Source organism: Hirundo rustica, chromosome 4, assembly GCF_015227805.2.
Source record: "Hirundo rustica isolate bHirRus1 chromosome 4, bHirRus1.pri.v3, whole genome shotgun sequence".
In the NCBI taxonomy this organism is placed as follows: domain Eukaryota; kingdom Metazoa; phylum Chordata; class Aves; order Passeriformes; family Hirundinidae; genus Hirundo; species Hirundo rustica.
In genome coordinates, this window is record NC_053453.1 from 4,352,198 (window position 1) to 4,368,072 (window position 15,875).

Here is a 15,875-nt window from a genome sequence, read left to right on the forward strand (position 1 = left end):
AAAGTTGGAGAAGGTTTCATTTTTTAAAAAAGGCCAAATTATTAGCACTTAACAGAGCTTGTTAATTATTTCGGCACAGCAGAACAGTCATACCCTTTAATTAATTATATAAAGCAATCACTCTTTTAAAATACGTCAATATAAACTTAGATTATCTGAGTTGATTCTTATCCTTTATTTGAAATGAGTGCAACACTGTTCTTTTACCCGAATCAATTGCGCTTCAAAATTATAAAAATTACAAAAATATAGGAGTTAAGGATGTTAATATAGCTTTTTACATCTGAGTTTCATAGTGCAAGAGCAGCTACTGACATTTGTAGTGTGTCTGCAAAACAAGCACAGCCTGCTTTGAAATCAAAAAATCATAAAATAAATGTTATATGTTAAATGTTTGAAATTACTTTATTATGTCCAGGAACTGGTGTCTTGTATTGTTGTTGCTTTTTAGATGCAAGTTACCCTGATACAGAAGGAAAGCAGAAACTATTTGAGTTCTTGCATTTCAGCACTGCAATGTGTCCAGTCATTAACCAGAATCTGCTGGTTCACCCTAGAATATTAAAAAAAAATGAAAAGCACTATAGCAAGAGGCAGGGAACTTTTTAAAATTATCCAACCAAATAAACAACTTCACTTATAAGATTTGTTTGTAGATAAATATTTGTCCTCTTGTTTGCCATTAATACAAAGAAAAATTTACAATGATGTTCATTGTCTCTTCTTTAGTTTCCCTCATCAGGAATTTGGTGTCATTAGGCTCAAGAGGTAACAAACTCCCTGGAGTAATTTATTCATTTTACATAAATTACATTGGTTTTTGCTTTGAATCAACTCTTGTTTGTCACATAGCACCTTTTAATAATATTAATTTCAAGGGATTTTTGTAGGTTCTGTTTTTCCAGAAGGATTTTTCAATGTATTTTAAAACATGCCAAATTTTTCTGTTTTATTTTGGTTTGATTTCTAGTTGCTGCTAAGAAAAACTACTTTGAAAAGTTATAGTAAAACCCAACAAAACCAGAAACTCACCTTGCCCAGCATAAAAATAGCAGTAGCATATTTAAGGAAACATCTGTCAGGGGAAACAGAATGAAATACCTTTCCTATAAAACATAATTTTGCTTGTACAAGGGCCAATCTGTTTCATTTGTTGATGTTCACATCAGGATCCATTTGATTTAACCATATCTTTGCTTTGGAGGGGAAAAAAAAAGCCCAATGTATTATTAATGCCTCATTGTATATGAGAAATGAGTATATGAGTCAATATTGCTTCAGTGCTGTGCATTATTAAGAATAAGTTAAAGTAGGTCAGCTCAGCACATGAGGCTAAATAGACTAATAATGCATCCTACGGTAGACATTCATTTACCAAGGAGTCATGTGTTATGTGCTGGCACCAACACAAGATAAGTATTTTGATTTGTGGATTTTCCAAATCACATTTGTCCTGAAAAAAAAAAAAAAAAAGAGCTACTCCACTTTCTCCAAAATTCACCCTCACTCTTACTAAAGGGACATGGCTGGGACTATTTTGACTCAAAATTTAGGGATTTGCTGAGGAGCTTTTTAGTTTGATTCTTCAAAAGCAAAATCAAGTAAAGATATGTTAAAAAAAAAAAAAAAAAAAAAAAAAAAAAAAAAAAAAAAAAAGGAGATGAGGGGATAAAAAGAGTTCAGAATTAAAGATTACCTTCAAGTGCTTACAAGTTAATCATAGAAATTTTGTAGTAGCTCCTGAATGAAGGGACATGACAGACCAGGATCTATTATGAAAATAATCATTGTTTCTTCTCCCAAATTAAAAGATGTGATGAAAGAAAGCTACAGAGCACCAAACAAGGAAGAGTTGCAAAGTGAATGTGCTTGGCTAGCTGATACTGCATTTTGGGCACTGATCAGCCCAAAAATGTTTTTCTAAATTGTCATCAACCCTCATTCAAGGGAAATTCTTCTTCAGAAAGTATTGGAAAATAATAATGTGGCATTCCATTGCTATTAAGTCTCAAAGTTCACAGACCACATCTGTTCAGGTTACAAGTTAAAACTATGCTATCATGCTCAGGTTTTTGTTTTCTTTCTTGAGTATCATTCATCATCAATATGAGAGATATTATAATTGAAAATTATCCTACAGTTCCGTTCCTGATCTCTGAGCCAAAAGCTGAGTTGTCTCCCCAGAGCTAACAGTGTTCAAATGAGTTAAAATGATCAAATATGAGTCAAATATACAAAGAGAAAGGTTTATTAAGCAAGGAGGTGCCAGCCTTTGATGGACTTATACTTTAAGCAGCGTGCTTCACTCTGCTGGCTGCGTTATAAAACCAAAGGGGAATATCTCCTCTTTTGTTGGATTTGAGAGGATATATTTAGAGCCATTAAAGGTACACTTTAAGAATATTGGCTCTATGTTTTCCCAAGCACCAAATAATCCCCCAAACTCTGCTCATTTCCATTGCTTAAAAGCTGGGGATACCACAGGGAAGGAGTGACCATTGTGCCGCTCCTGACCAGGACACAGCCATTCAGAGTTCCCAGGCTGGTGTCTGTCTCCTGGCTTCCTCTGCCTGGTGGGGGGATGTCACCCTGTCCAAACTGCTGCTGACACTGAATCTGGGTGTTTCACCTGGACACTTGCTGAAAACTTGCTCCTCCCCCTCATTGTGTCAGGAGGAGCTGGGGAACCACCACTGCTTCTGCTGCACCCACAGCTTCAGCCCAGCCACATATGGGGATGATATTTGAAGCAGAAAAGACATCCATGAAAATTCATTTCATACATGAAAATGATGCAATTGTGTATTTTGTCCATTTCTTATGTGTCTTTAGTGTCTAAATAACTTCTGCCAATGGCTGCCGATCATCTGATTTTGTTGTCTCATTAACCAGTCTTGTAAAAACCTTGATACAGGTAATGGGAGCATGAAGTGATATCAAGATATCATATTATGATTGTTTTCTGGCCCTAAAATCAAGTTAATAAAGAGGAATGTGCCAAAAAGAATTGGGCACTCCCTGGTAGAGAAAAAAACAGGATGAACCTGGTGCACTTTTAGCAGAACATACTCTTGCATAATTATTTAATGATTCATGTATATTGCTTAAAGATGAGCTGCATATGAGAGAAAAACAAGAAATCATTTGAGATTTTTTTCCTGCTTTGTTTTTTACAATATATGAGCAAACAATGAAGTATGTTGTTAAATATAAAATTTTGGTTTTGATTTTGCCCTTATTTTTCATATATGTAAATAGCAGACATCTGGTAGAGAATAAAAAAATAATAATAACATAATCCAACTCAAGAAAGTGAAGGATAAACATTTTAAATTAATGTTTTAAAGAATATTTCCTGGTATTCCATTGCCTACTAAACACTTGAACATCTTTGTTATATATTTATAAAAAACCCCATGTTCGATGTTTTAATTAAAGGGCTCTAAAAGCACTCCAGAAAAGTCACACTAAAGACCATCAACCTCCAGGAAAAAGCAATCCTAGTGTTTCCGCATTTCTTCAGTTAAAAAATAATAAAAAATAAGCAGAAAATTCTTGTATTAAAAAAATCTAAAATCTGTTTTACTAAATTGCTCCTGAAAGTTCCTCTTTCTTAATAAAAACAAGGCCAGCATAAAGAAAAATATATAGAAATTCATATAGCAAGTTAACCTAATTATGTACAACAAAAACAAGGTAAGCATTGTAAATTTGCCGGGAAATACCAGTTGACTTGTATGTATTATTTTACAAAGCACTTATTTAATCATTTAGGTAAACTTTACAAACTATGCCAGCATAGTTTGGAGGGGTTTTTTTTAATATACAAAGAAGAATTGTCCCTTTTGACTATGTCTTGAGAACACATTATTATAAAACAGCTTGGAGAATATGGGAGATTGCTTATCTTGCTGTATTTAATAGGGCAACCTTAAACTGCAAGCTCTGGTTTTGCAGTAAGTAAAACAGATCTCCTGCCATCATGTGGAATGTAGCAGTATCTCCTTTTTGAAAGGACCTGATGTTTGAATACCACAACAGCAAATACATGGTGACAGCAATATTATTTTGTGTCTCATTTGAAATCTGAACCATGATTTCAGAACATGAGCATTTTGGTGAGTAGTGTCCAACATCATCTTCAGTGGAACGTCCTCTGTGACTGTGATGGGGAAGCTCTGGTAAAAGGGACCCTTTTCTTTTGATTCCTCATGTCAGGAAAATTGTTACATGACAGATTTGAGGCTCCTCCTCACAGGATTGTTTGTGTTATATATCTCATGTATTTCAGTGAAGTTACACCAGGAGGTCTGGGTTATACTAAATTCTAATTATCACTATCTGAGTGTTTGAAAATATGCCAGGCCTGATACTTATCTCCTGGTGTCACTTATACCATTTCCAGAGCAGAATGAAGCCAAGCTTGCCTCTAGAATATCTTGATTGAATTCCTGAGCCCATATTAATGAAAAATATGCATTTACCTAAGTGCTGCCAGAGCCACTGGACTTTTAAAGGAAAATCACCCCTCCTAGCCACACAGTTAAAGGCAGATGGGCATCCCTGTCCAAAGGGAATGAAAATCTTCAGTGTGGAGAATTGGTCTTGATAGGAAACAAAACAAAAGTAGGGTGTGTTGAGTTATCAAGTCAGTCACAGAAGTCTGAGGTGGATGAGGTTGGAGAGAACCTCTGGAAATCTCCCATCCAACTTCACACTCAGAGCAGGTTGCTGAGGATTGTGTCCAGTCAGGTTTTGACTCTCTCCAAAGATGAAGACTCTACAACCATTGTATCCCTTTTGACTTTGTTGTGTTTTTGGCCACATGTGACCTTGATCCAAATTTTTCATCTTTCTACTGATGCAGACCTTTTTCTAGGCTCACAGAAATACCCCAAATTATGTAGGAGTCCTCTGCTTACAGCTCTGCTCTGCCGAGTGCTTTATGCAAGAGGGCATTCATCTTAGTTTAAGTGTTCAGCACTAGGATATACTTTTCCCCACTATTTATCATTTTATTCTTTCCCATCACTCTCTGTGGCACTCTTCCCTTCCCTTTTAAGTATTTTTTCCTGTTTTGCTTGGTAGCACCTCACTGACCCTTGCTTAGAGCCTGATGATTTTCTGGATTACTCAAAAGGATCTTCTTTGCTCGATGTGAAGTTGGTACACAAATCTCACCATAAACAGAAATTGTTGACAAAGCGAGAATATTGGCTTCCAACCACCCCTGAGTTTTCACATTATAACCTTTGCTAAAGATGTCAATTAATAAAGCAACAGAAAATCAATGTACAATGCTGTATTTGCTGCTATATCAGGTTGCACACTTGGGCATGGGAAAGCAGAAGACTCCTCAACTGCAAATTCTCTTTGCACAGAGCTGATCACTTCAGCCTTTTTGTTCTCCAACTGGACTTCATGGAAGGTTCACTAAGTAAAGATTTTGACAGATAGGATGATTTTCAAAACATGTCAAAAATGGCCAAAGCATGGGTTATCTTGTCTTTGAAAACCAGGCACATTGGCACGCTGCTCAGTAGAGTGATTTTTCAGTTTTGTAAGACCATGCTAAGATGGAATCCTACCTCTTTGCTATAATCAAAGAAAACATTCAGTTTACAGAGTAACAGAAGAAATTTTAAATTTTCTTAGAAATATCAATCTATTTCAGACTGTATTCTGGAACCATATTGCATATATTATGATTGATCTCAGTTAAAACAGGAAAATTATTATTTTTTTAAGTTTTACAGTAATTCTTACAACAAATTCAATTTCTGAAATAATTTCAAACTCCTGTTTTCTTCTTTTCAGAGAAGTTTTATTTCTCTTCATAATGACTGACATATCAGTCATTTTTATTATAAAAATTTTTATTATCAGTCAGTTTTATTATAAAAATTTTAAACATTTCTAGGTAATGCTAATTGAAAATATTGTCAATTGTTTTATAGCATTCATTCTTGAAATTATTAACTTTTTTTTCCCCCTGGCCATGGACAAGTCCAGTTGGCCAACTTGTCTAGAGTGAATATGAAATATTTTAAAAATTAGTCAGTGTTGCCTAAGAAAAGTTGTGAAAAGATCTAATCCTTTATATTTTTTCAGTAATGGGGTTTCTGGGGTGTAAACACTGAACTAAGAAGAGATATATTCAGCCACAAGAGAGCTAGTCTAGCATTAGGTAGCCAAGAGATCTTACACTTCACAGGCACCCCTCAACCTCATGAATTTCCAACTCTATTTACCTATGATATGACTGCAGTCCAGGCTGGGGCTTGGAGAACAATGTACTAAACATAACATGAAAGTTTTCCAGATAAATTTTTATTTCTCACTCATTGTATCAAACACCCTGCAATGACAATTTAACATTGGACCAACATCCTTGGGCACGTTATGCTGTTTGCTGCTTTTGTGGCTCCTGTAAAGAATTTGTGAATTCTTCATTCATTCAATGGTAACAATGAATTTGTAGTTGTTGGGTAAGGGAGTTTTTAACTGTGGGGTTCTGTCTTCTCTGTAAAGTGGGATGATTCTTAGTCCACAGCATTGCTGTGAGGTCTAAATCAGTTGTAATTCTTGGCTTAGATTCCAGCCTGAGAGGTGTGGTGTCCTTGAAGAATTATATATATATACATATATATATATATACATACATACATATATATATATATATATATATATATATATATATATATATATATATATTTTTTTTTTTTTTTTTTTTTTTTTTTTTGTCTGTGTGTGTGCTGTTAGTACTAAATATTATGCTACTTTAATTCTTATGTCAGATCATGAACTTTTTACTCAGGCAAAATTTAAAGTGACCAAACTCCTGTCATTATGACTGAATATCAAAAATATACACTATTATTTAGGCTTGTTATTTACAGGGAGAAATACAGTACATATTTAGTTGTGTGTGTTTCTTTAACAGAACCTTGTGAATTCTTATCTATTTTCATGTATACACTTATTTATTTCAAACTGTTTATACAAGATAACTAAAATGAGTAAGAAAGGAAAAAAATCTTGCATGTGTTTAAATACAGTAATGTGATGCATTGGCTTTTTTACAAATACAAACAACACAATGAATATGTAGCCTTCCTATTACAAGTTCAAGTGGAAAAGCGACACAAGACCAAATTAATCAGGTCTAAAATTCCTTCTGCAATCTCTTTCCAGACAAATGTGGTTCCTTACGGCTGATGTCAATGGTATTCTAAAGTTTTAAAATCAATAAACAGGCTGTAAAATTGCATCTGTAATCAGGATAAGGAACACAAACATTTACAGAGTAACATGCAAACATAACAAAATACTGCAGCCGGCTGAAATAGAATGAGACGCCCTGCTCATCTGCCTTTATTTTTAAATGCATGTTTAATTTATCATCTCAGCTGAGATAAAATGCAGACAGAGCCATGTTAAATTGGTATTACCAACTGCCTGGAGATACCTCCAGATTAACCCACCTATCCACAGCCCATCTATAATAAAAAATAAATTAAAACTAAAAGGCAGAATCCAGCCTTTTTAGATTTTTATTTTAAATATATATATATATATATATATATATATATATATATATATATATTAGTATTGTACATCATTGTCGAAACATTCAGAGATAAAGTTTAGCATTGCAGAGAGCTGGTTATTATTTAGACAAGCCACAGCACCAGCACCAGGAAATTCCCAGGTGAACATGTTTCTGGAAAGGTCTCTATGTGTTGCAGCAAGTTGTTTCAAGTGAAATGTTTTGGAGAGCTCTAACAGGTGTTTTGGGAACACATTGTGACTTAATCTAGAGCTGCTGCTCTGTAACCTGGCCAGTTTGTTCACACATCCTGTGCTTGTGGGAATAACTCAGAGCAGTGTGAGTTTAAAAACAAAACTATACAAAATTATTAATGTGGCAGCGAGGGGAATAAAGAAAAGAAGTGGAATGGGGAAAAGAGCACTAGGAATGAGGTGGGCGATGAGTTTTTTGGGGATAAAGAAATAAGGATGAACAAGAGGTACTTCTCTGGGAAAATGAGCTGTCAGACTAAGAACTAGGCAAAAGGTGGTACTTTGAGGTATGCAGCCATTTTTTAGAGCAACATCTATATTTTTTTGTTGATGTCTTGGGAACAGAAGTGGAGCATTTGGTTCTTAAAAAGAAATACAGAGTTGGACCAAAAAGAGAATTGAATTTTCCCAGTCTATAGTGACCTAGGATCCTACAGAAACCTAAATTCTTAGGTTTTCAAGGGAAGTTTTATTATAGTTTGCTCTTTTTCTCAGCTCCTGGAAGCATGGAATGATGGAATGGAATGATCTCAGATTTCAGTACAGTAGAAATGAATCCCTGAAATGAAGAGTGGGTTTGGTTTTTGGAGTCCTTGCTCTACCATGGACACAACTGTTTAGCAAGTTGGGTTTTTTTTTTGTGCCTCAGTTCCTAACCTGTGAAATGGGAATGACTGTACTTGATTTCCTCATAAGAGTGATGTGAAGATAAATACATTCAAAAACATGCAGTGCTCCAATAAACCATGGCATACTTGACTACCATAAAAAAATTATTAATACAGGACAAATCAAATGAAGTTTGATGATGTGCCTGTACCTGAATAACCCTAAGGGCACAATAATCAAAAGCCAAATGAAGGAAACAATTAGATGTCAATCTCATGAATTCTTGGAACAGGATTCTGGTTTCTTTTACATTAATGGTTGACAAGATTGCCATCAAGAGCTGTGTGTAAGGTATGTCTCCACTTTAGTTGCAAGCAGAGTGTTGAGATACCTGTGTTAGATTTTAACAGCGTATTAACCTAACCACTTAAACACAGAGCTCTAAGTAAGGTATTACCAAGGTGAAAAATTGTGGGAAAAAGTATAACTTTAGTAAGAAATCACCAAAGAAAATGTGGTTTCTCAATTATAGCTTACTTCTTTTAAGGAACATTCTTTGATACAGGTTGTTTTCAAACCTGTTTTAGCCCCAGTTATGACTGTGTAAGAAAAAGAGAGGGAAATGTGATCAGGTGAGTAAGAGGGAGAGAGAAAAGAAGTACATGGGACAAGATGTATTTCAGGAATGAGCTGAAACCAATTTGTAAAGTAATAAGGGAATAGAGCCAGAAAGGAATAAAGCAGTCATTTCAGGATACAGCTCTTCTTTTGTTGTCACTATTAGAAAATGCTCATTTAGGGGTTAATGACAGATTTGGACCAGTGAGCAAGGAGCATGGAGAGGATACAACATAAGGGAGAGTTGACAAAAATCTGAGAGTGGCCTGGATTTACCCCAATTACATCGAGCTGTTCATTTAGACTTCTTGTGGATTCCTTCTGTTGTGGCCAGAGTTTTGTGTAGGAAGAGCGATACACGTCCATAGAGTGATTCAGAAGTTAAAAAGCCCTTCAAAGCCTGGTCTAATTTCCCTGTAAGCTCTGCTGTGGGTTGATGACCTCCAAAAGTCCCTTCTAGCCTAAGTGTCTGTATCATCCCATGATTCCTGAAACCGCCATCTGGATGGAGCTACTCTTTCCACTGACAGGAATGCTAAGGAGGGATACCTTCCTGCAGATGCTTCTGGTAAATTCCAGCATATGATAGAACCTGAGCCAAGAAAAAGGAATATTTTCAGAATGAGTGACAAAGAAAAGTGGTTGATTGCACATAGGTGGAATCCTCAGGGTGAGCACTGTCACTCTAAAATGCAAAGTATCCAATTACTGTAAAAGTATATAGGATGTGATTTTCTTGGGGTAGAAATGCATTCTAGAAACTAAAATTAATCTCCATTTGAAAAGATATTTGAGCTCTCCTTGCTTTTCTACAGAAAAACCTTGATTTCCATTTCATCTTATGGCAGTTACTTCAGTGCAAATACCAATTATCAGCAAGGATATGTCAGTGCTAATATATCTTTAAGACAAGATGAAATCACATTATTTGTTAATTATATTAGGCAGGGGCACGTTGGCTTTTTTGAAACTAAAATTCAAAATTTCCCATGAAATAGGGTGCAAAAATTTTTACTTTTGAAGATTCCATTGGAAGTTGATATTCAGGAATTTCTCACTGGGTAAGAATTAAAGTTTCTTATGAGGTCTTTATCTTGTTTAATATAACTAGTGACTAATAAAACTTATCTTGTTTAATAATGGATGAACTAATTATCCCTATACATGTTTAATCCTTTTTAAAACCTGCTAAGCTCTTGGACTTGCAGCTATCATGTGGCAATCAGTTCCACAGGTCAATTATCTATTGTGGAAAAAATGTCTTCCCCTTCATCCTCTCTCCATGTCTTGCCATCCCATTCCATAGGATGCTTCATTATTCTTGTAATATGAAATGGGGTAATTGCGAACAACCAATTTTATGATCTCTATCACATCCCTCATGTTTGTTTATCTTCCTTTTTTCCTGTTCTATTTTTCATTACAAGCACTTTTTTGGTGCCTCAAACTTTCTACTCTCCATGGCCAAACCCTCGCTTTCCTCTGTTTTGATGGTGACAATTAGTTTGGCTCAGAACTACAATTTTTCTCATCATTTTATTGATAATCATGTAAACTGTAATGTCACTGTCATTGGCTAGTCTTATAAATGTTGCAGCAGTTATAATTGATGGTTTTACTGAATGCCCTAAGTTGCTTAGCCCATATGTTTGCAGCAATTGTTATTATTAAATCACTGTGTGTCTGCAGTTACGACATTGGGGAGTTGTTGTTATTATTTCCTTTTTATAATTAAAAGCAAATAATTCAGGTAGTGATGTATAAGCCTCTAGAGATGCAGAAAGACTAGAAGTTTGTTCATTGCTGCAGTGTCTGATTTTGGCAGCTGGCTGGGTATGAAGCTTCAAGGGGAGTCTGTGCTCTCCCTAGGCAAACCCATGGAATAAGGCATGTGACTCCTAAAATTAGTTTAACAAACCCAGTGCATCATGCTGAGCATATCTGTTAGATATGGGATTAGAAACCCAAGTTTTCCCATTCTGCCAGTGTCTCGAGTTATTATCTCTTCCAAAAGCACAATGAATATTTAATTAAAGTGGAACAGATTTACTGGAAGAGATTGTGAGACCCACAATCTCCTGGACTATCTCTTAGGTGGTTAGGGTATTCTTCTGGGAGGTAGAGAAATAGAGATGTGGTTTCAAACTCCCTCAGGAGAAAGAGAAACTTGCACCTGGGACTGCCCTGTTCCAGGTGAAGCCATGAGACTTTTGAATATAAAGGAGTCAGTGAGAGGGTTGTAAATCTCCTTTTCTTGGATGAGTTTCTGTGTGCTCTGAGAATGTTTCTGGCTTAGGTCCTGTGAGCCAGATGGGCAGGGAAACCACCTAGTTTGCAAATCCAGTCCATGGTGGAATGAGAATAGGTGTGGAACTCCTTGGCAGCATGAGCCTGTTGCAGAAGAGGGTTTTACTGGAAGAATGGTGGCTGTGGTAACTCTTTTGGCCTAAAGATATAATGTGAGGTGAGGTTTGTGGACAGTCAGTGGCTTTATTTAGACCAAGTTATATCACTGAAAAAATTAGGTAGGTGTTTTAGACAAATAAGCTCCAAATTTTTTTTTTTCCGACTTTCGACAAACTCAGAAATATTTAATGTTAATTAACAAATTATGGTATTCTATGTTAGTCTAAATGTAATACCTTTCGTTGTGTAATCTAGTCTAAAGGAAAGACAGAAACTTATGGAAACTTAGGTGTCTACAGGGTCAGGCAAAATTTGGCTATATTGAGGGTCTAGAAATTCACCTTTGGCTTCTGCAAAATTTTTCAAAAGCTGTAGCTTTGACTTTTTAATGCCATTTTTCAGCAAAATCATGAAGCCAGTAGCCGGACCAGTAAAACACATTAATCAGTGCTGTTCAGAGTTCCCATCCTCCACGAGAGGAGCATTAGGGACAGCACAGAGAAGGACGACGGTTAGAAACAGATGGTGAGTAAACTGTTAAGAGTCCAACTTCATTAGCATTGCTTTGATAGATTAATGGTGCCCTGAAATCCTGCCAGGTAGGCCGCTGCCAAAGGTGCCATCTGTGTGGAAAAGCATACACATCAAGAAATTCAGCAAGAAAAAAAAGAAAAGGCGGGGGGGGGGGGGGGGAGGGAATAGGGACAGCTAGCTTCATCACTTACACCCCAAGTTATTTCCACCCACCATGTGCTGATAGATAGCCAAAAAGCCATTAGTAATTCTAAAAATATTGAATTATATTAAAAAATAAAGATTATACCAGAATGTCATGCTCTGCACTTTCAGGTAGTAGCTCTCCTCAATGAATAAATGAGTATCTTCTATTATCATTATTATATTGTCAACAACATCAGCATCATTGTATTTATTACAAATTTTACCATTTCTTGCATTGTGGACACACCTTGAAGGCCAATTGCTGTATGACTTTTCATTTCAGCGGTAAGAGGTAAACCCTGCCCCAGAGGGTTTAGCAAAGCATTTTTCAATTCCATTCTAGTTAAAATAGAAACTGTTTCTATTCACTTCCCATTCAAGCCAATACCTGTTTCATAATCAGTTTGTTAACCCTGATTGAGTTTGACAAGTTTTGCAATCAAAAAGTAAAACATATAGAAAGAGGAGAGTTTCAGGGGGTAGAAAAAGTTGGCCAAGGTTGCAGATGGGGTCCAAAGGAGAAACCCCATCTCCCCTGACAGATCCTTTGCATTTATTGTATAAGATTTTTTTTTTTTTTTTTTTTTTTCCTGTAGCTCCATGTAGTTGTGTGAGGGCAACTAAAAGTTTGATGCTGCACTGGATTAGGAACATGAGTGTTAGCAAATGTCCTGGTGGTGGAGTAAGAGATGTCACTTAGAAGAGCTAAATATCTCACAGTTCTTTCCTCCTTATTCGCTTCACCTGCAAGTAAATTTGTTCCTAAACATGATTCATTTCTGTATAACAAGATACAACAGTGAGATTATTTCAGGAATCTCATCAGGCACGCTGGCTTTCACTACATTATCTCTGATAACAAGAGTCAGAGATCCAACCTCTTCCCACTGGAGCCAATTTGCAGAGCTCTTACCTGCAGCATGATCAGAAAGCCTATGGGCTACATCAGCCTTGCCCAAGGTCTGCAAAACCACCCAGCCTTGTGGTGTAGGACCAAGGATGGAGGCTGTATGGACTAGGGAAAGATGGGGAAGGCAGAGGAACTGGAAAATGCCAGTGTGACCCTTTTATTTAACTAACAAAAATCAGCCCAAGTGAAGAATGTCTTGACTTCAAGCTCTCTTGCCCAAATTAGGTGTCTCCATTCAGATGCCTAATCAGATGGTGTTTAAAACTCCTATTTTTGTCCATACAAGAGAGATTCAACTGACCAAATGTGTGTAGTCCACGTTCCTAACCATGGGTTCTTTGTGATATTTGCAATACCCTGGGGTACCAGGAAAGTACAGAGGGCCTGAGGATCTCTTATAAATCCCAAGGAAAATATGTAAGGCCTACGAGTGTATCAGATATGTCATGGCTTCTCAAGTGGCACTAAGTATCAGTGTGGGCAACTGAGTCAAGTCTATATTCATGTAATTATGCCTCTAAATTTAGGTGTATGAATCTAAAGCTAAATAATATCAGCCTTGTGCTGAACTGACCTCTGACAGAAGATTTTGTAGGGCGAAAGAACCGAACAACCAAACAAAACTAAAAATCAAACTTTATTTAAATAGTACACTTCAGTTTGGCAGGTCGCACTCAAGATGAAATATTGGCCCAGGTTCCTGACTTTTGGCCTAAACAAGTTGCCAGTGTATGCCAACCTTGTATGAAGTGCTGGGGAGTTGAACACCAACCCAACCTACATTCCAATAGCAGCTAAGCAAAATTTTAATCAGTGGTGGCAACAGACAGAAAGAGTAGATGGAAAGGGTGATACCAGAAAAAGAGGCTGGTAATATTGATGACATATAATTATGTGCCATATTAGCAAAGGCTGGGCAGGTGGGGCAGTATCCATTACACATGTTGGCTGTGTTTAACATGTTGGTGAAGTCTGAGTCACTTGCACAATGTTGACCGTGACTTCAAGTAAGTCTTAACCAAGCTCAGTTGCGTTCAAGGCTTAGCTCTCAATTCTCCACCTTCCTTAAGAATGTTCTCAGATCTCACCAGCCTCAAACCCAGCTAAATCCATGTATTAATCACAGTTAGCTGGCATGATGCTGCATACAGTTTTTCATGTGTTGTGGTGAGAATATCCATGGATTCAGCCAGGCTTACCAAAAATTTCCCAGGAAAGAAAACACACAGAATGTCCAGAGTTCATGTTAATGTTGATTCACGGCATATTGATTTTCCAAGGAAGCAATAAATCTCCTGTGGATTTAGTATTTATTCTGACCTATCCTTAAGAACCATGAAAAAGAATTGAATGGAATTAACTATACTCCATTACAGTAATCTTTCAGCAATGTTTTTGCCTTCATGCTAAATTAACAATGTCTGCAATGTTTTTCAATTTAATTTTAATATGGACTAGCTTAGACTAAGTCTAGATTTGCAATTTACATACTCCATTGTTTGTCTAAGTAAAGCCAGTTTAGTTATTCTTATGTTTTAACCTGTTTTTACTTTTAGAATACTGCACATGCTCAATTTAGTTTGCTAGCAGACTCACAAAATTGTATTGATATTGCAAAATCACATTTAAAAAAACCCCCAAAGTTTCATTAAATGTTAGAGACAATGTAGAACTGAGAACAAGATGTTATACTGATGTCCTGTGTAATACAGGCAATTAAGTTTTCCTTGGCTATTTTTATACTGAGTCTCATAATTGTGATTACAGTAAGGAATCTCAGCCTTCTGAAGTCTAAAATTCAGGGAAGGGACAAGGGAAGACTTAACTTACAGTTGTGGGGGTAGGATTTGAAACTTTAGCAGTGGATCTTGTTCATATCTTTCCACATGGCACTTTTTTCATGTTCACATCCACAGCTACTCTGGGCAACCTGTACCAGTGCCTCACCACCCTCACAGGGAGGAATTTCTTCTTTATCTCTCCTAATTTAAGATTTTGCCATTTGTGAGTCTAGACTGTGTATCCTAAAAATGCTTGCAGATGTTCAGAAAGAAGTAGTTGTTTGCATAAAGCAGTCCCAGATCGGTAGGACTCTGGTAAAAGAGGACATGCCAGAGAAACATCAGAAGAATGAAATTGTCTGCATCAATTTGAAGGCCTAGTCTGCCTTACTAACTATTTATTTTCCATTGGCATTTTAATACATTGAAAAGAATACCAAAATACTGATGCATATCAGATCATCTGATATGACGTTCCTCAGCACGTGCACTGTACTGCCCTATGTTTTGGTAACAGAATATTCTGGAACTGGTCTCCCAGAATATCACTTATTCAGATTTTCAGTATCCAACATAGATTCTTTTATACCTTTTGAACTAAGGAGACAGGTTTTTGGTGTGTGTGGTGTTTGTGGTTTTTTTTTTTTTTTTTTTTTTTTTTTTTTTTTTTTTTTTTAATTACTTGAGGGTTCATCTTTCTGCTTCTTCATTTCCCTCTGGTTTTGATGAGAATAGTTTCTGTACCTCCACCTCTCATTTATTTTCAATTTCTGAAGCCCAGGTTAAGGAGTGCCCACACCCAAACAACAGTGACTAAGACTGAAATAACATGAGGCATCTTTAACTTATTCTCCAAACGTGTAGCAATGAGCGAGGTGCAGCCTGAAGAAATTGGGTGAGACAATTTCCCAAGTAATGAATTAATAAATGTTGCAACACTTGTTAGTGCCAGCCAAAATCTCAACTTGGCATGCTCAAACGTGATCAGAGCTCTCCTTGCAGCCACCTTTGCTTTGCTGGACAAAGTT